The sequence below is a fragment of the Entelurus aequoreus genome, linkage group LG15 (assembly GCF_033978785.1).
Source record: "Entelurus aequoreus isolate RoL-2023_Sb linkage group LG15, RoL_Eaeq_v1.1, whole genome shotgun sequence".
Lineage (NCBI taxonomy): Eukaryota > Metazoa > Chordata > Actinopteri > Syngnathiformes > Syngnathidae > Entelurus > Entelurus aequoreus.
The window spans coordinates 15,234,745-15,254,162 of NC_084745.1; the positions used below are offsets into that span (position 1 = coordinate 15,234,745).

At 40.6% G+C, this 19,418-nt stretch overlaps 1 long non-coding RNA gene across 3 annotated transcripts in view; it reads right to left on the reverse strand.

Moving 5' to 3' along the window:
- Nucleotides 1-19,418, reverse strand: part of LOC133629856 (uncharacterized) — a 643,518-nt gene that overhangs the window by 535,321 nt on the left and 88,779 nt on the right. For all 3 annotated transcript variants that reach the window (XR_009821132.1, XR_009821131.1, XR_009821130.1), the window contains exon 2: nt 19,119-19,216. This is a non-coding gene — a long non-coding RNA (uncharacterized LOC133629856). The remainder of the gene's footprint in view (nt 1-19,118; nt 19,217-19,418) is intronic.

Below are 19,418 nucleotides of genomic sequence, written 5' to 3' on the forward strand. Positions count from 1 at the left end.
AGTCTCTTCAGAGCTACGTCACATCTATGAAATCCCGCCCGGCGATCCTGATTGGTTCATTATTTTTTGCTATCTTGAAGGAGTTTGCATTGCCTTTGAGCCCAGATCCTTGTGTGGAGCTCAGCGAACTACAAAGATCTGGCGAGAGTCAGGTTACGTTGAAAGTACCTCTGGTTTTAGATCGTTTAACACTAGAAGTCCCAGCATTTTTCTGTCTACCTAGAAGACCCAGAGAGGGGTCATTTGGCCCGACGCTTTTCCCGAATACACTAATCACTCATTTTGTTATGGTAATGAGGCTGTTAGGGGCAGTTTGTCTAGGTAGACAGAAAAATTATACATGTGGGAAATGCCGAAAGGAGCAATGGCAGTGCCAGGATTGTGAGTGACTGCTCAAATGTATGTCAGTCACGTTTACATGGACATGGTTTTTCATTCTTTGTAAATATGCTTTTTTCTTTGTACATTTTTTTTTTTAAACTATTTTTGGCACACAAAAATAACAATTGCTTCTGCAACAACCCTCCACACCAAAACTGGGAAAACAGTTGCTTTTTCATTCTTTGTAAATATGTTTTGTTTTGTATTTTTTTTAACAATAAGTGTCAGAGTGTTGATCCCTTCATTCTGTTGATCCTTGCAAAAACACACACAACCTACCTCAGAACTAAAGCTTGAGCTGTAAGGTCCCCTCCCCCACACAGGCTCAAGTGGCCCCCTGCCGTGTGCCACTAACAGCCACATTTTCATAACAAAAGGAGTGTCCACAGGGGGGACTAGGGGTCAAATGAGCCTCTTGTGGGTTTTCTAGGTAAAAAGGCCAATTGGCCCCTCTCTGGGCCTACTGAAATGATTTTTTTTATTTAAACGGGGATAGCAGATCCATTCTATGTGTCATACTTGATCATTTCGCGATATTGCCATATTTTTGCTGAAAGGATTTAGTAGAGAACATCGACAATAAAGTTCGCAACTTTTGGTCGCTGATAAAAAAAGCCTTGCCTGTACCGGAAGTAGCGTGACGTCACAGGTTGAAAGGCTCCTCACATTTCCCCATTGTTTACACCAGCAGCGAGAGCGATTCAGACCGAGAAAGCGACGATTACCCCATTAATTTGAGCGAGGATGAAAGATTTGTGGATGAGGCACGTGAGAGTGAAGGACTAGAGTGCAGTGCAGGACGTATCTTTTTTCGCTCTGACCGTAACTTACGTAAAAGGGCTCATTGGATTCCACACTTTCTCCTTTTTCTATTGTGGATCACGGATTTGTATTTTAAACCACCTCGGATACTATATCCTCTTGAAAATGAGAGTCGAGAAAGCGAAATGGACATTCACAGTGACTTTTATCTCCACGACAATACATCGCCGAAGCACTTTAGCTACGGAGCTAACGTGATAGCATCGTGCTTAAATGCAGATAGAAACAAAATAAATAAGCCCCTGACTGGAAGGATAGACAGAAGATCAACAATACTACTATCAGGAGACACCGAACCAAGCACTGGACCTGTAACCACACGGTTAATGCTGTGCCGCCTGTCGAAGCCTAGCAATGCTGTTGCTAACGACGCCATTGAAGCTAACTTAGCTACAGGACCTCGTCAGAGCTATGATAAAAACATTAGCGCTCCACCTACGCCAGCCCTCATCTGCTCATCAACACCCGTGCTCACCTGCGTTCCAGCGATCGGCGGCGCGACTAAGGACTTCACCCGATCATCGATGCGGTCGGCGGCTAGCGTCGGATAGCACGTCTGCTATCCAAGTCAAAGTCCTCATGGTTGTGTTGCTGCAGCCAGCCGCAAATACACCGATCCCACCTACAGCTTTCTTATTTGCAGTCTCCACTGTTCATTAAACAAATTGCAAAAGATTCACCAACACAGATGTCCAGAATACTGTGGAATTTTGCGATGAAAACAGAGCTGTTTGTATTGCGATACAATGTGTCCGAATACTTCCGCTTCAACCATCGACGTCACGTGCATACGTCATCATACATAGACGTTTTCAACCGGAAGTTTCCCGGGAAATTTAAAATTGCACTTTATAAGTTAACCCGGCCGTATTGGCATGTGTTGCAATGTTAAGATTTCCTCATTGATATATAAACTATCAGACTGCGTGGTCGGTAGTAGTGGGTTTCAATAGGCCTTTAATGTGAACATCCTTTACAATCAAAACAGTTCTTTGGTGTGGTTGAAAATTGCAAAAAAAAAAAGAATGAGCCTTTCAAAACTGAACGGACCTGGACAGGCCCCTGTTTACTTCCCATGCTTAGGACTGACCATGACTGAGCATAACAAGCTAATGTTGTCACAACAGTTTTAAGGGACAATGAACAACGTAGTAATGATTTCATGCTCCGGTTTTCTAAATTGACTTTGATACGGATTGTAACAGAAAGATTTTCAGGCCGAGCATGGTATAGATTATACTTGCCTAGGGATGGATACCGAATTCAAAGCTTTTACAGGAACCAACCGAATTCCATCGCTTTCACGTAAAGTTAAAGGGTACCATATTCTGATACATACACTTCAGAAAACCACTGTCAGTAACTACAGTTTGTCGCTACATCTGTAAGTGCAAGTTAAAACTCTACTGTGCAAAGCGAAAGCCATTTATCAACAATACCCAAAAACGCCGTCTAAGATGAACTGATGTAAAGTGGAAAAATGTTCTGTGGTCTGACGAGTCCACATTTCAAATTGTTTTTGGAAACTGTGGACGTCGTGTCCTCCAGACCAAAGAGGAAAAGAACCATCCAGACTGTTATAGGAAACCACTGTCAGTAACTACAGTTTGTCACTACATCTGTAAGTGCAAGTTAAAACTCTACTGTGCAAAGCGAAAGCCATTTATCAACAACACCCAGAAACGCCATCTAAGATGGACTGATGGAAAGTGGAAAAATGTTCTGTGGTCTGACGAGTCCACATTTCAAATTGTTTTTGGAAACTGTGGACGTCGTCCAGACCAAAGAGGAAAAGAACCATCCAGACTGTTATAGGCGCAAAGTTAAAAAGCCAGCATCTGTGATGGCATGCGGGTGTATTAGTACCCAAGACATGGGTAACTCACACATCTGTGACGGCACCATTAATGCTGAAAGGTACATACAGGTTTTGGAGCAACATATGGTCTTTTTCATGGACGCCCCTGCTTATTTCCGCAAGACTATGCCAAGCCACATCCTGCACGTGTCACAACAGCGTGGCTTCGTAGTAAAAGAGTGCGGATACTAGACTGGACTGCCTGTAGTCCAGACCTGTCTCCCATTGAAAATGTGTGGCACATTATGAAGCGTAAAATACCACAACGGTGACCCCGGACTGTTGAACAACTTAAGCTGTACATCAAGCAAGAATGGGAAATAATTCCACCTGGAAAGCTTTAAAAATTGGTCTCCTCAGTTCCCAAATGTTTACTGAATGTTGTTAAAAGGAAAGGCCATGTAACACAGTGGTAAAAATGCCCATGTGCCAACTCTTTTGCAATGTTTTGCTGCAATTAAATTCCATGTTAATGATTATTTGCAAAAATAAATTCAGTTCAGTTTGAACATTAAATATATTGTCTTTGTAGTCTATTCAATTGAATATACGTTGAAAAGGATTTGCAAGTCATTGTATTCTGTTTTTATTTACGATTTACACAACGTGCCAACTTCACCGGTTTTGAGTTTTGTACCTTTGTGGCATATGATGTCACGTCCAGACTCAGCACTGGATTAAGCCCTTGGCAGGCAAACAGGAGAAATCATGGAGGACTGACTCTAGGTAACGTTGCAATTTTCCATGCCAACAAAGCAACCTTGCCTGATAGAAAACGCTCAAAAGTAAGGCTTGACTTTTTAATATGCACAAGCTAGACGCTAATTGGATATGCTATAGACATGCTACTGAGAAGCATTAGCCATTTTATATGGCGGTTTTAACACCTCCAAAAATGGTAATCAAAACTGCACGTAACAATCAAACAGCTGGTGTGTAATAGGTACAATACTTACAGTCTAAACACTTTGTAGGACTCAAAAGACAAGACTGGAACATAAAATGTATGACAAATACGATGTCAACACACCTTGGATAAACTGAAAGACCTGCAAGTGTAAGAAAACGAGACAAAACAAGTGGACAGCAGAGTTATCAGCTCAGTGGTACATTTTAAAGGCCTACTGAAAGCCACTACTACCGACCACGCAGTCTGATTGTTTATATATCAATGATGAAATCTTAACATTGCAACACATGCCAATACGGCCGGGTTAACTTATAAAGTGCAATTTTAAATTTGAGAACGTCTATGTCAATCGTTGGAACGGAAGTCTTCGGACTACATTGAATCCAATACAAAAAGCTCTGTTTTCATCTAAAAATTCCACAGAATTCTGGACATCTGTGTTGGTGAATCTTTTGCAATTTGTTTAATGAACAATGGAGACTGCAAAGAAGAAAGCTGTAGGTGGGATCGGTGTATTAGCGGCTGGCTCCAGCAACAGAAGCAGGAGGACTTTGACTTGGATAGCAGACGCGCTATCCGACGCTAGCCGCCGACCGCACAGATGATCGGGTGAAGTCCTTCGTCGCACGTCCGATCGCTGGAACTCAGGTGAGCACAGGTGTTGATGAGCAGATGAGGGCTGGCTGGCGTAGGTGGATAGCTAATGTTTTTAGCATAGCTCTGTGAGGTCCCGTTGCTAAGTTAGCTTCAATGGCGTCGTTAGCAACAGCATTGTTAAGCTTTTCCAGGCTGGAAAGCATTAACCGTGTATTTACATGTCCATGGTTTAATAGTATTGTTGATTTTCTGTCTATCCTTCCAGTCAGGGGTTTATTTCTTTTGTTTCTATATGCAGTTAAGCCCGATGCTATCACGTTAGCTCCGTAGCTAAAGTGTTCGCCGATGTATTGTCGTGGAGATAAAAGTCACTGTGAATGTCCATTTCGCGTTCTCGACTCTCATTTTCAAGAGGATATAGTATCCGAGGTGGTTTAAAATACAAATCCGTGATCCACAATAGAAAAAGGAGAGAGTGTGGAATCCAATGAGCCCTTGTACCTAAGTTACGGTCAGAGCGAAAAAAGATACGTCCTTCACTGCACTCTAGTCCTTCATTCTCACGTTCCTCATCCACAAATCTTTCTTCCTGGCTCAAATTAATGGGGTAATCGCCGTTTTCTCGGTCCGAATCCCTCTTGCTGCATTGAAAACAATGGGGAAATGTGAGGAGCCTTTCAACCTGTGACGTCACGCTACTTCCGGTACAGGCAAGGCTTTTTTTATCAGGGACCAAAAGTTGCGAACTTTATCGTCGATGTTCTGTACTAAATCCTTTCAGCAAAAATATGGCAATATCGCGAAATGATCAAGTATGACACATAGAATTGATCTGCTATCCCCGTTTAAATAAAACAATTCATTTCAGTAGGCCTTTAAGTATTTATCCGTCTAGTTTTTATTATTATGAGATTAAACATTTATTGCCACAAGAACATACATCGATTCCTACTGAATTGGTTTAGATGTGGAAGGTACCCATCCCTATACTACAGTTAAAGTTCAAGTACCACTGAAAGTCTCACACACACACTAGGTGTGGTGAAATTACCCTCTGCATTTGATCCGTCCGCTTGTTCCATCCCCTGCGAGGTGAGGGGAGCAGTGAGCAGCAGCGGTGGCCACGCTTGGGAATCATTTTGGTGATTTAACCCCCAATTCCTACCCTTGATGCTGAGTGCTAAGCAGGGAGGTAGTGGGTCCCATTTTTATAGTCTTTGGTATGACTCGGCCGGGGTTTGAACTCACAACCTACCGATCTCAGGGCGGACACTCTAACCACAAGGCCACTGAGCGGACTAGCAAACGGACCCGATCTTAGCAGGAATTATAACAATCTGACTGGCCGCGGAACGAATAAATCAAACTGTGCAAAGTCGGCAAACGACGCCCCAGAAAAACTGCCAGATTGTCAACATTTCAGTTCCTGTTTGCCAAATGTCTCATAAAAAAAGACCGTCATGGCCGGAATTTGACCACAACCAAGTCGATGGACCGCAATAAAGATGGTAATTGGCCCGACATCACCGCGGGATGACCAATTTGAACGTTCCAGTTAGCCGTTGTCACATTTAGCCATTAGCTCCATTGCGAGAACCATACCAAAGGGTCCGTTGGAGTTTATTAGGATAACAGCGACAGCCATCATGCATCAATCTGCACTCGTTAAAACCCCCGGTGCAGACACACACACACACACACACACACACACACACACACACACACACACACACAATCCGGCCTGGAACCACTTACCCCTCCTACCTCTCGCCAATAAAGTGACCAATTGCGAGGACAAATAGGACTCGTCCAGCCTGAGACAGGGATGTTAGGGCAGATGGTGGAAAGCGGGGCTTGGAGGTGCGTGACCCAGCATACTGATGGCGATGGGCATTAGCGCGACAAAGAGACCACCCTTAAGTTTGGAGTGTCATTTGATTATCCGGATTACATGTCGCTAATTTGCTCATATCGCTTACATCCCAATCACATCTGGCCTGACGCGGCAATCAGAGATGCGCGGCACACATGAAATGTAATAACAATAATAATGATCGCCGCACGTTGAGTGGGATCTCATTTCATGTGCGGCCACTCATCAAATTGTTGCAATCAGCAAAGTGCTTTGTTTTCTCCTGTTGACATCCTGCCTTAAAAACTCAGAAGAGTCGGACTATTCAGTATTGCGTTTCATTGAAAATAGCATCCCCCGTCTTACAAAAAGCACACTTAAAGCGCTGCAATGTGCCAAAAACCTCTGAGCCGTGTCATTATTTTCCGATAACCACGCAACATCATTTCACACTCGGCTTACAAATACAATTATGGCAGGGGAGATGAAAAGTGGAATTACTTATCTGCACTTACAAAAATCAAAACAATTACTTGGTTTTGACAAGATAGAATGTGTGCAAATGCAATACAATGTATTTAAGCAATAAACTGAGATTGAACAAGTGCGCCTCTGCTGCAGCCAAGTAGTGCACTACATATGACTTAAACCAGGGGTCCATCCATTTTCTGCCGCTTGTCCCTTACAGCAGTGGTCCCCAACGATTGGTACCGGGCCGCACAAGAAATTAAATCAACATAAAAAACACAAGATATACATTATATATCAATATAGATCAATACAGTCTGTAGGGATACAGTCCGTAAGCACACATGATTGTATTTCTTTATGAAAAATATATTTAAAAAAACAAAAAAAAACAAAAAAATTTAGACAATATGATTTGCCCGAAGGGCTCGGAGACAACGAGAGTAACAAGTGGTAGAAAATGGATTAAAAAGGACAGATTAAAAATATATATATATATATATATATATATATATATATATATATATATATATATATATATATATATATATATATATATATATAATCTTTTTTTTTTTTTTTTTTAACTTCCCGCGGGGCCGGATTTTAGACGCTGATGGGCCGGATCCAGCCCACGGGCCGTAGTTTGGGGACACTTGTTCTAAATGAATGATAGACCTGTTATAATACATTGTATACTTTTTGTTTTTGTTCAGAAACATTTTAATTGATGTTTGAAAATAAAAACATTAGCATTAAAGTCACTAACTAATTATTTCAATAATAATTATGCCTAAAAAAAAAGTATTTTTTTTTGTTTTTTAATTCAGCATACGAGACCTTAAGAAGTGACAACAACCAACGTTTAGAATTAAAAAAATAATAATTTAGGGAAGCAAGACCTGTCAAATCATATTGATATGTTTATTGTGGTCAGGTGACGTCTCGCCATCTTTCTCCTGCTTACAGTTTGAGCAGCAGTTTTTTTTTATTTTAATTTTTATTTGTTGCCCAGCTGTTCTCACCCGGGATTGAAACGACCTTGTCTTTGTATGGACGACAAAAAATAAATAATTGTGGATGGAGTTGACCCCCAGAACAGGAAGTGGCGCATATCACTGTGCCCTCTGGTTTCTTTCGGGGTTATGAACAGCGTGACAAGTTGGGGCGCGGCAACATGGCCCCAGTGTCCCTGCTGCCACTTCCACTCTGTGACGGCAGGCCTCTAATCAAACTGGAGCCACTGTTTAGTGACTTTACCAGGGATATTCAAATAAATAGTTCTGGGGGGCACTTTTTCCACAAAGCTAAAGGGCCCTGGGGGGCCTGCTTTTAACTCAACAAAATATCTAAGAGAGTCAGAACGAAAGTCAAATTATTATTCAGAGAGTCCACAACTGCAAACTTAACTGCTTTAAGAAATACCGTATTCTCCGGACTATAGAGCAAACCAGGATATAAGCCACACCCACAACATTTTAGAAAGAAAAAATATGTTTCCATTTTTAAGCTGCAGATATATACGTTGTGAAATTAGTTATTTACAAAGAAAGATTCTGTACATGTTTATTTACATACCTTAATTGTTTCCCAACTATGTCTGTAACAAGGCAGTAAAACGACTGATTCAACAAAACAGAAGTCATCATCATGGCTTCCACCTGAATAGTCCTGGTCCATCGGGACAATGGATGGACCTACTCAAAAAGTATCGGGACTTATCTCTTAAGGAGGTAGGTGGGCTGTGTACCAATACTATTTTAAAGTTTAGCGTTTGTGTCTGACATGTTTTCCCAGCATCAACGCTGCTTAAAGATCCACCTAAACATATTTCTGTTTCTGCTGTAGTAAGCAGATTCTTTGTTTCTTTGAGTATGATTGTTTACAATCAACATTTCCCAAACCTCCTCTTGTCTCATCAAAACGGGTAGACATAAACATTCCATCAGTCTTCATCTGAGTGAGAGCAGACGTTGTACAGTAAGTGATTGATTTATTATTTTCGTAAATTCTATATCTCGTTTAGCACTTAGCAATACAGCTACACGATGCTTAGTGTTTCACTAAAGCTGCATCTGTTAGCATTCAGCTTCTAAAACTTGTTGCTGATCCTCCTTATGTTCAGGCTCAAAAATATAAGATTTTATTAACATCATAATTTGTCTCAAAATAGTCTTTGTTGTCTTTCGTGAAATCTGACATGATTGGTAGTGTTGTTGTTGTACCCAACTGCAAACTTAACTGCTTTAAGAAATACCGAATTCTTCGGACTATAGAGCAAACCGGGGTATAAACCACACCCACAACATTTTAGAAGGAAAAAACATGTTCCATATATTAGCCGCACCTGACTATAAGCCGCAGATATATACGTTGTGAAATGAGTTATTTACAAAGAAAGATTCTGTATATGTTTATTTACATACCTTAATTGTTTCCAAACGATGTCTAGGCAAGGCAGTAAAACGACTGATTAAACAAAACATAAGTCATCATCATGGCCACCAATTGAATAGTCCTGGTCTATCGGGACAAGGTAATACACGCGTTGACAAAAAGTATCGGGACTTATCTCCTAAGGAGGTAGGTGGGCTGTGTCCCGATACTATTTTAAAGTTTAGCGTTTGTGTCTGACATGTTTTCCCAGCATCAACGCTGCTTAAAGATCCACCTAAGTTGTTATTAGCTGTAGAATTTGCACCTGGCTCGCTGACAACAAGCTATCCATACACTTGGGTAAAACGGAATCCATCCTATTTGGGTCCCACATCAACCTTAAGAAAGTCAATAACTTCACTATAAAAGTGGGTGACATTGTTATCGCCAGGAAAGATGAGGTCACCTACCTAGGTTCCATTCTAGAGGCTAATCTTTCCTGTGATAAAATGGCAACCAAGGTAATCAAAAATGTCAACCAACAAACGAGATTTCTCTATAGAATTTCCTCTCTGGTCAACAAAAGAACCATGAAGATTCTGGCGGGAACTCTCGTTCAACTCTTTTTCGATTACGCATGCACCTCCTGGTACCCTAGCACCTCCAAAACCCTCAAATCTAAACTCCAAACATCCCAGAACAAGCTAGTCAGGTTACTTTTAGACCTCCACCCCAGATCACACCTCACTCCTACCCACTTCTCCAAAGTGGGCTGTGGCTCATGGTGGAGGACAGAGTAAAACAACTTGCACTGAGCCTAGTCTATAAAATCCGCTACACCTCCCTGATACTGAAGTACATGTCAAACTACTCTCTTAACGTAAATGACCGCCATAACCACAACACCAGGGGGAGCTCCACTAACCACGTTAAACCCAGATTCCGATCTAACACAGGTCTTAACTCATTCTCTTTCTATGCCACATCAATGTGGAATGCGCTCCCAACAGGTATAAAAGAAAGGGCATCTCTATCCTCCTTCAAAACCGCAATAAAAGTACACCTCCAGGCAACTTCAACCCTAAACTAACACCCTCCCCGGATTGTATATAATCAAATGTTTTTCTTATGCTTTCTGATATCTCTCTCTCTATGTCCACTACTTACTGTACATATCCTACCAAGTCAGACCTACACTGTTCCAATGTCCATTTCTCTGATGATGCAATTGTTGATGACATAAGTGTTGATACCAACCAAACCTAACCCCCCCCCCCTCCCCCTCCATATCCCACACCCCGGATTGTAAATAATGTAAATAATTCAATGTATATACTCTGATGAGTATCTTGTGTGATGACTGTATTATGATGTTAGTATATATTTTATAGTATATATCTGTATCATGAATCAATTTAAACAAGTTGAAAAACTTATACGGGTGTTACCATTTAGTGGTCAATTGTACGGAATATGTACTTCACTGTGCAACCTACTAATAAAAGTTTCAATCAATCAATCAATCAATTTGGGACAGATTTCTGTTTCTGCTGGGGTAAGCAGTTTCTTTGTTCGGGTTTCCCATGGACGCGAGTCTAATTGTTTGCAAACAACATGTCCCAAACCTCAAACTCACGCTCCTCTTGTCTCATCAAACGGGAAGATAAAAACATTCCATCAGTCTTCATCTGAGTGAGAGCAGACGTTGTACAGTAAGTGATTGATTTATTATTTTCGTCTTTTGGTCTTCTTGCAAGATGAGACAAAGTTTGCACATGGCAGAGTACAAGAATATTCCCTCAAAATAAACAAATACTGAACGATCCATGCATCTATTTTATATACAGCTTGTCCTATGTAGTCACTTTCTGGTGACGACCCGGACTAGTCACTATAGTCCAGGATTTGGCAATCTTCAGCCCCTTTCCCCAAAAAAGAAACCCACCTAGAGCCGCAAACTGATCCCAAAAATGCCAATTATAGTTTCATTCCACTTATGCTACACCTTCTGTAAAATCAAACACTCGACAGAAAACAACACACCAAGTATTGTTTGCTTTAATCAGCTTTCCACAGCTGTTCCGAAACTGCTTTACATTCATCTCCCATTTGGCATTTTTCAGTGAATGCTGTGTGTTTATTTTGGAAAAGTCTTTTAACATTTGACATTTAGTTTTTTGCTATTTCCTCCCTGCATTTAAGCACACTGCTGAACCTAACTTGTCAACAGTAAAAGCAAACGAATCTCTCCATGAAGCATTAAATGTCATCTTTTTTTTTTTTTTATCTGTCCATTGCTAAAAATACAATAAACGTGCTTGGTCGCAAAATATGTTGCACTGGGGTTGTGACGCACATTATACAAAATATTAAAATACCTTTACCTATTTTTATAATACAACAACACCATTGTTGCATTAATATAAAGTCACTAAATCAAATCAAATAAATACAATATGAATACCGTACATTCCAGACTATAAGCTGCTACTTTTTTCCTTCACTTTGAACCCCGCGGCTAATGTATGGATTTCTCTTCGCTTTAACAGTCATAATAAAAATAGTAAAAAAGGGAAAAAAACCTAGCAAATACATATAGCGGGTGTTTTGACTGTGATGTGGCGCCATCCTATGGACAAGTTTGCTCACTGCAGGTTCTGCTTTCATTTAAAGGCAGTCCTTTTTTTTATTTTTAACCTTAATGCCACTCGTCTTCCAGCCATCCATAGCGGTTCTACTCGCATGGATTCTTCATTCATCTCTCCTAGCAACCTTTTTATATTTTACAATATAATTAAACTAATCATACTTACTAAACCCTTCCATGTGTGATGTCTGTAGGAGTGATTTCATGCATACGTGCACATGCTATCGTAATGTAATCAAACTCGCTTCGTTAGCATTTGCTAATATGCTAACAGTTTTACAAGTGTGTGTTAGTATTATTAACTTAGTAGTATGGGGAACATAATCACCATTAATTAGTTGCTTATTAACATGCAAATTAGTAACATATTGGCTCTTAATTAGTCATTATTAAGTACTTATTAATGCATTATTCTGCATGGCCTTATTATTCAACCATAACCCTCTAACCCTAACCCTAACCAAATAACTCTAAATCAAGTCTTTTTTTTACTTGATATAGTAATGTAATCAAACTCGCTTCGTTAGCATTTGCTAATATGCTAACAGTTTTACAAGTGTGTGTTAGTATTATTAACTTAGTAGTATGGGGAACATCCATCCATCCATCCATCCATTTTTCTACCGCTTATTCCCTTCGGGATCGCGGGGGGCGCTGGAGCCTATTCACAATTAATTAGTTGCTTATTAACATGCAAATTAGTAACATATTGGCTCTTAATTAGTCATTATTAAATACTTATTAATGCATTATTCTGCATGGCCTTATTATTCAACCATAACCCTCTAACCCTAACCCTAACCAAATAACTCTAAATCAAGTCTTTTTTTTACTTGCTATCGTAATGTAATCAAACTCGCTTCGTTAGCATTTGCTAATATGCTAACAGTTTTACAAGTGTGTGTTAGTATTATTAACTTTGTAGTATGGGGAACATATTCACCATTAATTAGTTGCTTATCAACATGCAAATTAGTAATATATTGGCTCTTAATTAGTCATTATTAAGTACTTATTAATGCCTTATTCTGCATGGCCTTATTATTCAACCATAACCCTCTAACCCTAACCCTAACCAAATAACTCTAAATCAAGTCTTTTTTTTACTTGATATAGTAATGTAATCACACTCGCTTCGTTAGCATTTGCTAATGTGCTAACAGTTTTACAAGTGTGTGTTAGTATTATTAACTTAGTAGTATGGGGAACATCCATCCATCCATCCATCCATCCATTTTTCTACCGCTTATTCCCTTCGGGATCGCGGGGGGCGCTGGAGCCTATTCACAATTAATTAGTTGCTTATTAACATGCAAATTAGTAACATATTGGCTCTTAATTAGTCATTATTAAATACTTATTAATGCATTATTCTGCATGGCCTTATTATTCAACCATAACCCTCTAACCCTAACCAAATAACTCTAAATCAAGTCTTTTTTTTACTTGCTATCGTAATGTAATCAAACTCGCTTCGTTAGCATTTGCTAATATGCTAACAGTTTTACAAGTGTGTGTTAGTATTATTAACTTTGTAGTATGGGGAACATATTCACCATTAATTAGTTGCTTATCAACATGCAAATTAGTAATATATTGGCTCTTAATTAGACATTATTAAGTACTTATTAATGCCTTATTCTGCATGGCCTTATTATTCAACCATAACCCTCTAACCCTAACCCTAACCAAATAACTCTAAATTAAGTCTTTTTTTTACTTAGAATATGTTCCCCTAGTGTCCAAATAACTCTTAGTTAAGTCTTTGTTACTTAGAATATGTTCCCCATACTAAAGTGTTACCTTAACTTACAATGGCATTCTGTTTGTATGGTTTCAGTTTCATATATTCCTCAGTAAATACACCAAAATGTCACAGTGGCGTTATTGGGTATGTTTAGCCTACGAGAGAGATCGTTTCCGCAGCTTGTGGGTCCATGACAATGACTTCTGTTTTGTTTGATCAGCCGTTTTACTGCCTGCCGTTCGAAAACAAGGTATTTAAATAAATATTTACAGAATATGAATCCTTTCACACCATAGATATATGCGACTGATAGCTATTATGGGAAAAAAAAATTAGTGGGTGCACTCTTTTGTCTGGAAAATACGGTAACTATCAATTATTGACATTTTGTCTCAAATGCAAGCCAAAGCATGAAAGAGCCGCATGCAGCCCGCCGACCCCTACACAGGGAACACATGGATAATTTAGAGTCTATATTAAAAATGTCATCAAAATGAGGAAGAAAGCCGGAGTTTTCAGAAAAACCTACGCAATCACTGGGGGAACATGCATACTCCAAATATAGACTCGAATTCAATCTGATGACTGCATCAAACATGCTAACCACTATGACGCCGCGCTGCCCAGAAATGCCTGACCTTTGTATGGATGTGCGTTATTTTGTATTCTTAGTCATCAGATAAGTTTGGAGTAGTGCAGAATTAGCATCCCAGGAACAAATCCAAACTCCAACCAGCCTGCGTAGTATTTTCCTTTAAACATTTCATGAATGCCTCTCTGGGTCAGCCGGGTCAGCGCCGTAAAACCCTTCCCAGTACAAGCTTGGCTGCGGAATGCTAAAAGTCGACATAATGAAGGAAAATAAAACTGCGAGCCTCTCAGCGGCCGCTTAGCGCGGTCGTGAGCTCGCTGACTAATGAATAGTCCTGAGCATGAACAGCGGAGCGATTAGAACGGGGGCTGGGCGGTGGGGGTGGTGCTCCACCTCCGAGGAGATATCGAGCCCCCGATCCGTCCTATCAACACATCGCGGCTCGCGTGCGACAATCACCGCCACGAAATGAAAAACGCCGCCGGGCAAACAAACTCCATTAATGCGTCGAGCGGCACTCAATAAGACAGAGATGTCAGAAAACATCGATTGAGAGGCCCTTCTTCTTTTATGATGTTCAGCCATGAAGAAAATAATTGCAAATATAATTGAGTGGAAAATAATTGATTGGTGACTTAGGGGGTGCTGATGGAAACATTTGTCTTGGAAAATATGTTTTACTACTCAGCCAAACCATGAATCATTCAATATTTATACAACTGTCCTTAATGTGGCGCTTCCTTTTGTCCGGAAACGTAACATTTAGCCATCAAGTCCTCGCTCTTGTTGACTCGCATCATCCTTCCACTCAAGCAGCTCGCCGTCCCCATGGCCGTGTTGTCGCCGGCCATTAGACTGAAGTGAGACGCGGCAATTACCAAGACAGGTGGCTGCTTCGTGTACGACCGTGAGAGGATGGCGTGCCGTCACGAGCTCGTAGTCTTCCTTCCCCCGCCGTCTCCCGGGAAGACGAACGGCACTCTGTTGTTTATTCCCAAAATAGAGGAATCGCTTCCTGCTAATTTTAACACGCTAGTTCAGGCCTGGGCAATTATTTTGACTCGGGGGGCCAAATTTAGAGAAAAAAATGTGTCTGGGGGCCGGTATATCTATTTTTAGGAAAACTAATACAAAACCTCACAATGAAGTCTGATTGAATGCTAAAAATGTTATGACAGAACGCCTTAAAAACAGAATGGAATTTTTTTTTTCTATGAACGATAAAACCCTGAATATTGACAACATATGAACGTCACACCCCCTCTCGATCGACATATTTTACAATCAAGCCAAATGCAACAAAAATGCAACACAAACAGCGAAATATGAACATGAAGGGTAAAAAAACAAAAAACACCTACAATCTGAAATATCAGATGTATCAGTAAGCTTTAGAACTTTCTTATAAAAATCTCCTTCCGCATCTGTCCCTGACACTCGCATTTCAGGCTCTGGAAACACTCGGTGGAAACGCTCCCCACCCACACTGCTTGGTGCCTCGTCTGACCTGCTGTGACGTAGATTACCATAATAACTAGTAGGGTTGTACGGGTATTCGTATAGTACCGCGACACTAATGAATCATATTCGGTATCATACCGCCGCTGAAAAGTACCGGTCTGCCACACCCTAAGATTGTTGTTAAAATAAAGCCAATAATGCAATTTTTTATGGTCCCCTTTATTCAGAAAAGTATCGAAAAGTATCAAAATAATATTGGTATCAGGACAACACTAGTCACTAAAATATCATGCAAAAGCGCAGATTCCAACCATTGAAATACTTTGTATAGTTCAAGACTTACGGTCATTAGAAAACATCACTGCACATCATAATGGCAGATTCACTTTCCATCTTAAAGATCTAAAAAAAATATTTTGGAATGTCCGGCCGGCCAGATTGAAAAGCTTAATGGGCCGCATGTGGCCCCCGGGCCTTAATTTGCCCAGGTCTGCGCTAGTTGGAAGTTTGAGCTAAAAATATCATGAGGTTTCCTGAAGTTCAGTCATTAAGGATGCTTTCCTCGTGGTCAAGACACTGCAGGGGGCCATAATGAGGAAAAACACACTCTTCCTGTCTGTTACCTGTTTCTGTGTACCGTACTTTCCAGACCATAGGGCGCACCGGACTATAAAGCGCACCGCAGATGAATGGTGCATTTTTGATATTTTTCCATATATAAGGCGCACCGGATTATAGGGAGCATTAAAGGAGTCATATATGTATTTTTTTCTAAATGTAAAACACTTCCTTGTGGTCTACATAACATGTAATGGTGGTTCTTTGGTCAAAATGTTGCATAGATTATGTTTTACGGATCATCTTCAAGCCGCTTTCTGACAGTCTCTTTTTGTGGGCGGTCTTATTTACGTGGCTCACCTTCGGCAACGTCTTCTCCCCGTCATCTTTGTTGTAGCATGCAAGGACGGGAGTGGAAGAAGTGTCAAAAGATGGAGCTAACCCTTTGAATGACATTCAGACTTTACTTTAATCAATAACGGAGCAGCTTCTCCTCATCCGGAAACAACACCGGAAATGTGTCCCGTGAAAAAACGTCCGACCGGAACTCTAATAACTAAAGTTCCTTCCTTACACCGGTATGTTTTAGCACCTTCATGACGAGTTTACTGACAGATATAAGTAAGAACTTTACACTACTTTATATTAGAAATGGCAACAGCGGAGGATGAATGTCCCATAACAAGAAGATAGAGAAAAAGAAGAAGCTTATCGACTACGGCGTTGGCACGGACTATGCAGGATTCATGCAGATCCCAAATACAGATCACCAGGTACCAGAAGGTAAGAAAAGTTGCTTTTGCATAACATTGCAAAACAAAACGCCAGATAAAGTCTTACCTTATACACACACCATAACAATACTCGTATGTTGAAGCACAGTACAATCCATCAAGCGGTGCGGCTTCATGGCTTACCAAAGTCGTACTAAAAGATTTTGATAGGTTTTTGAGTGCAGTGTGTAATGTTCTATATTTCCAATGGAACATATAACATGTTGGTGTTGTTTAATTGAGTCATTATGCAATCATAGTGCAGCCTACACTTATCTCTTATGTTTGACTGCCATGTACTGGTCACACTTATTAAACCATGTACCAAATAAAATAGCTTCAAGGTAGGTAAACTCAACCAAACATATTCCTTATATTAGGCGCACCGGGTTATAAGGCGCACTGTAGAGTTTTGAGAAAAAAATATATATATTAAGTGCGCCTTATAGTCCAGAAAATACGGTACTTGGGATCCCCATTGATGCCGAAAATGTGGATTAAAAACCAAAGGAGATCTTTAATGAACATTTTTGGCATTAACCAACATGTGACGTCAGCGGATATCTCACCAAACGGTAGAGGTTTTCTTGGAGACATCTGCGCGAGTCCGCCATTTTTATTTGCATATTGAAAACGCTCTGTTGTTGGTTGTATTAACCAGCGTAGGTCACTACACCAGCTTCATCTGAAGAAGTGTCTGCTTAACTCATGAAAGCACAGAGCCTGGCTAAGAAACTCACCTCGGTCTGAGGCATACTTGCCAACCCTCCCAATTTTCCTGGGAGACTCCCGAATTTCAGTGCCCCTCCCGAAAATCTCCCGGGGCAACGATTCTCTCAAATTTCTCCCGATTTCCACCCGGTCAACATTATTGGGGGCGTTAGGCACTGCCTTTAGCGTCCTCTACAACCTGTCGTCACGTCTGCTTTTCCTCCATACAAACATATGATTTGCGGCTGTTAAACACACTTAAGTGAATTCAAGGCATACTTGATCAACAGCCAAACAGGTCACTCTGAGGGTAGCCGTATAAACAACTTTGACATTGTTACAAATATGCACCACACTGTGAACCCACAACAAACAAGAATGACAAACACATTTCGGGAGAACATCCGCACTGTAACACAACATAAACACAACAGAACAAATACCCAGAACCCCTTGCAGCCCTAACTCTTCCGGGACGCTAAACTACGCCCTTCCCCCCGCCTCAACCCCCCCTCCCATCTCCCAAATTCGGAGGTCTCAAGGTTGGGAAGTATGGTCTGAGGGCAACATACAGAGGGATTTAGCCAAAACCACATTACATCTCGGAGACAGATGAAACGGTAAGTCCAGTAACAGCAGATTGGCAAATGTAATATGTCAGCATGTAGCATTGTTGCTTACATCAGTGGTCCCCAACCTTTTTTGTACTTGCGGACCCGTCAATGCTTGAAAATTTGGGGGGAGGGGTAGTAAAAAAAAAAGTTTTTCTTTTTTTTTCTTTTGTCATAAAGAAATACAATCATGTGTGCTTACGGACTGTATCCCTGCAGGCTGTATTAATTTATATTGATATATAATGTATATATTGTGTTTTTTATGTTGATTTAATTTTTAAAAAATTAAAAAAATAAAATAAAAAACATTTCTTTTGCGGCCGTGGCCCGGTACCAATCGGTCCACGGACCGGTACCGGGCCGCGGCCCGGTGGTTGGGGACCACTGGCTTACAGTACCAGTAGAGCGGTTGCCTCTAAATTTAAGCTATTATCATATACAGTATATCTGATTTATGACAGCAAAAGACTTCCAAAGTTTGCGAGTAAATGGATATGATCCAAATAGTATCAATCTCACTGAGACTCACCAGCTATTTTGAGAGTTAATGAGCAAGCCAGTCAGAGTTAGGAACCACAGATCCCTTCCCCATCCTCAACAATGCTAATAATGCAGACTTTGTGGGATCCAACAACAAGTACTTTGGGAACTATTTCAAATAGTGAGACAGACATACTAACTAGCGCATATGTAAACGATATACTTGCTTTTTGGACTGAAAGGCGTTGAAAGAGAAAGCTGATGAACTAACCATTGAGATGCTTTCATCTCCTCGATTCTGAAGTTTGATGGTCTTCTCTTCTTTCTCGCTGCTGGTCAGACTCTGGGTGGCACATGTAAGAAGATGGTCTGTAAACCAAAAGGAAGTGTTTTAGATGAAGACTAAAACATAGATGATTCCCTTAAAACCTGGAGCTACAGACCTCTTACTGTCGATTATTTTCTTTCTCTATAGCAACTAAGCTAACCTTGTAGAAAAAGAATTGCAAAGATTGCAAGTCGTCTCGTATCAGTGTTGTGTCCGGGCTCGGCCTGGTGACTGCCAAGGGCG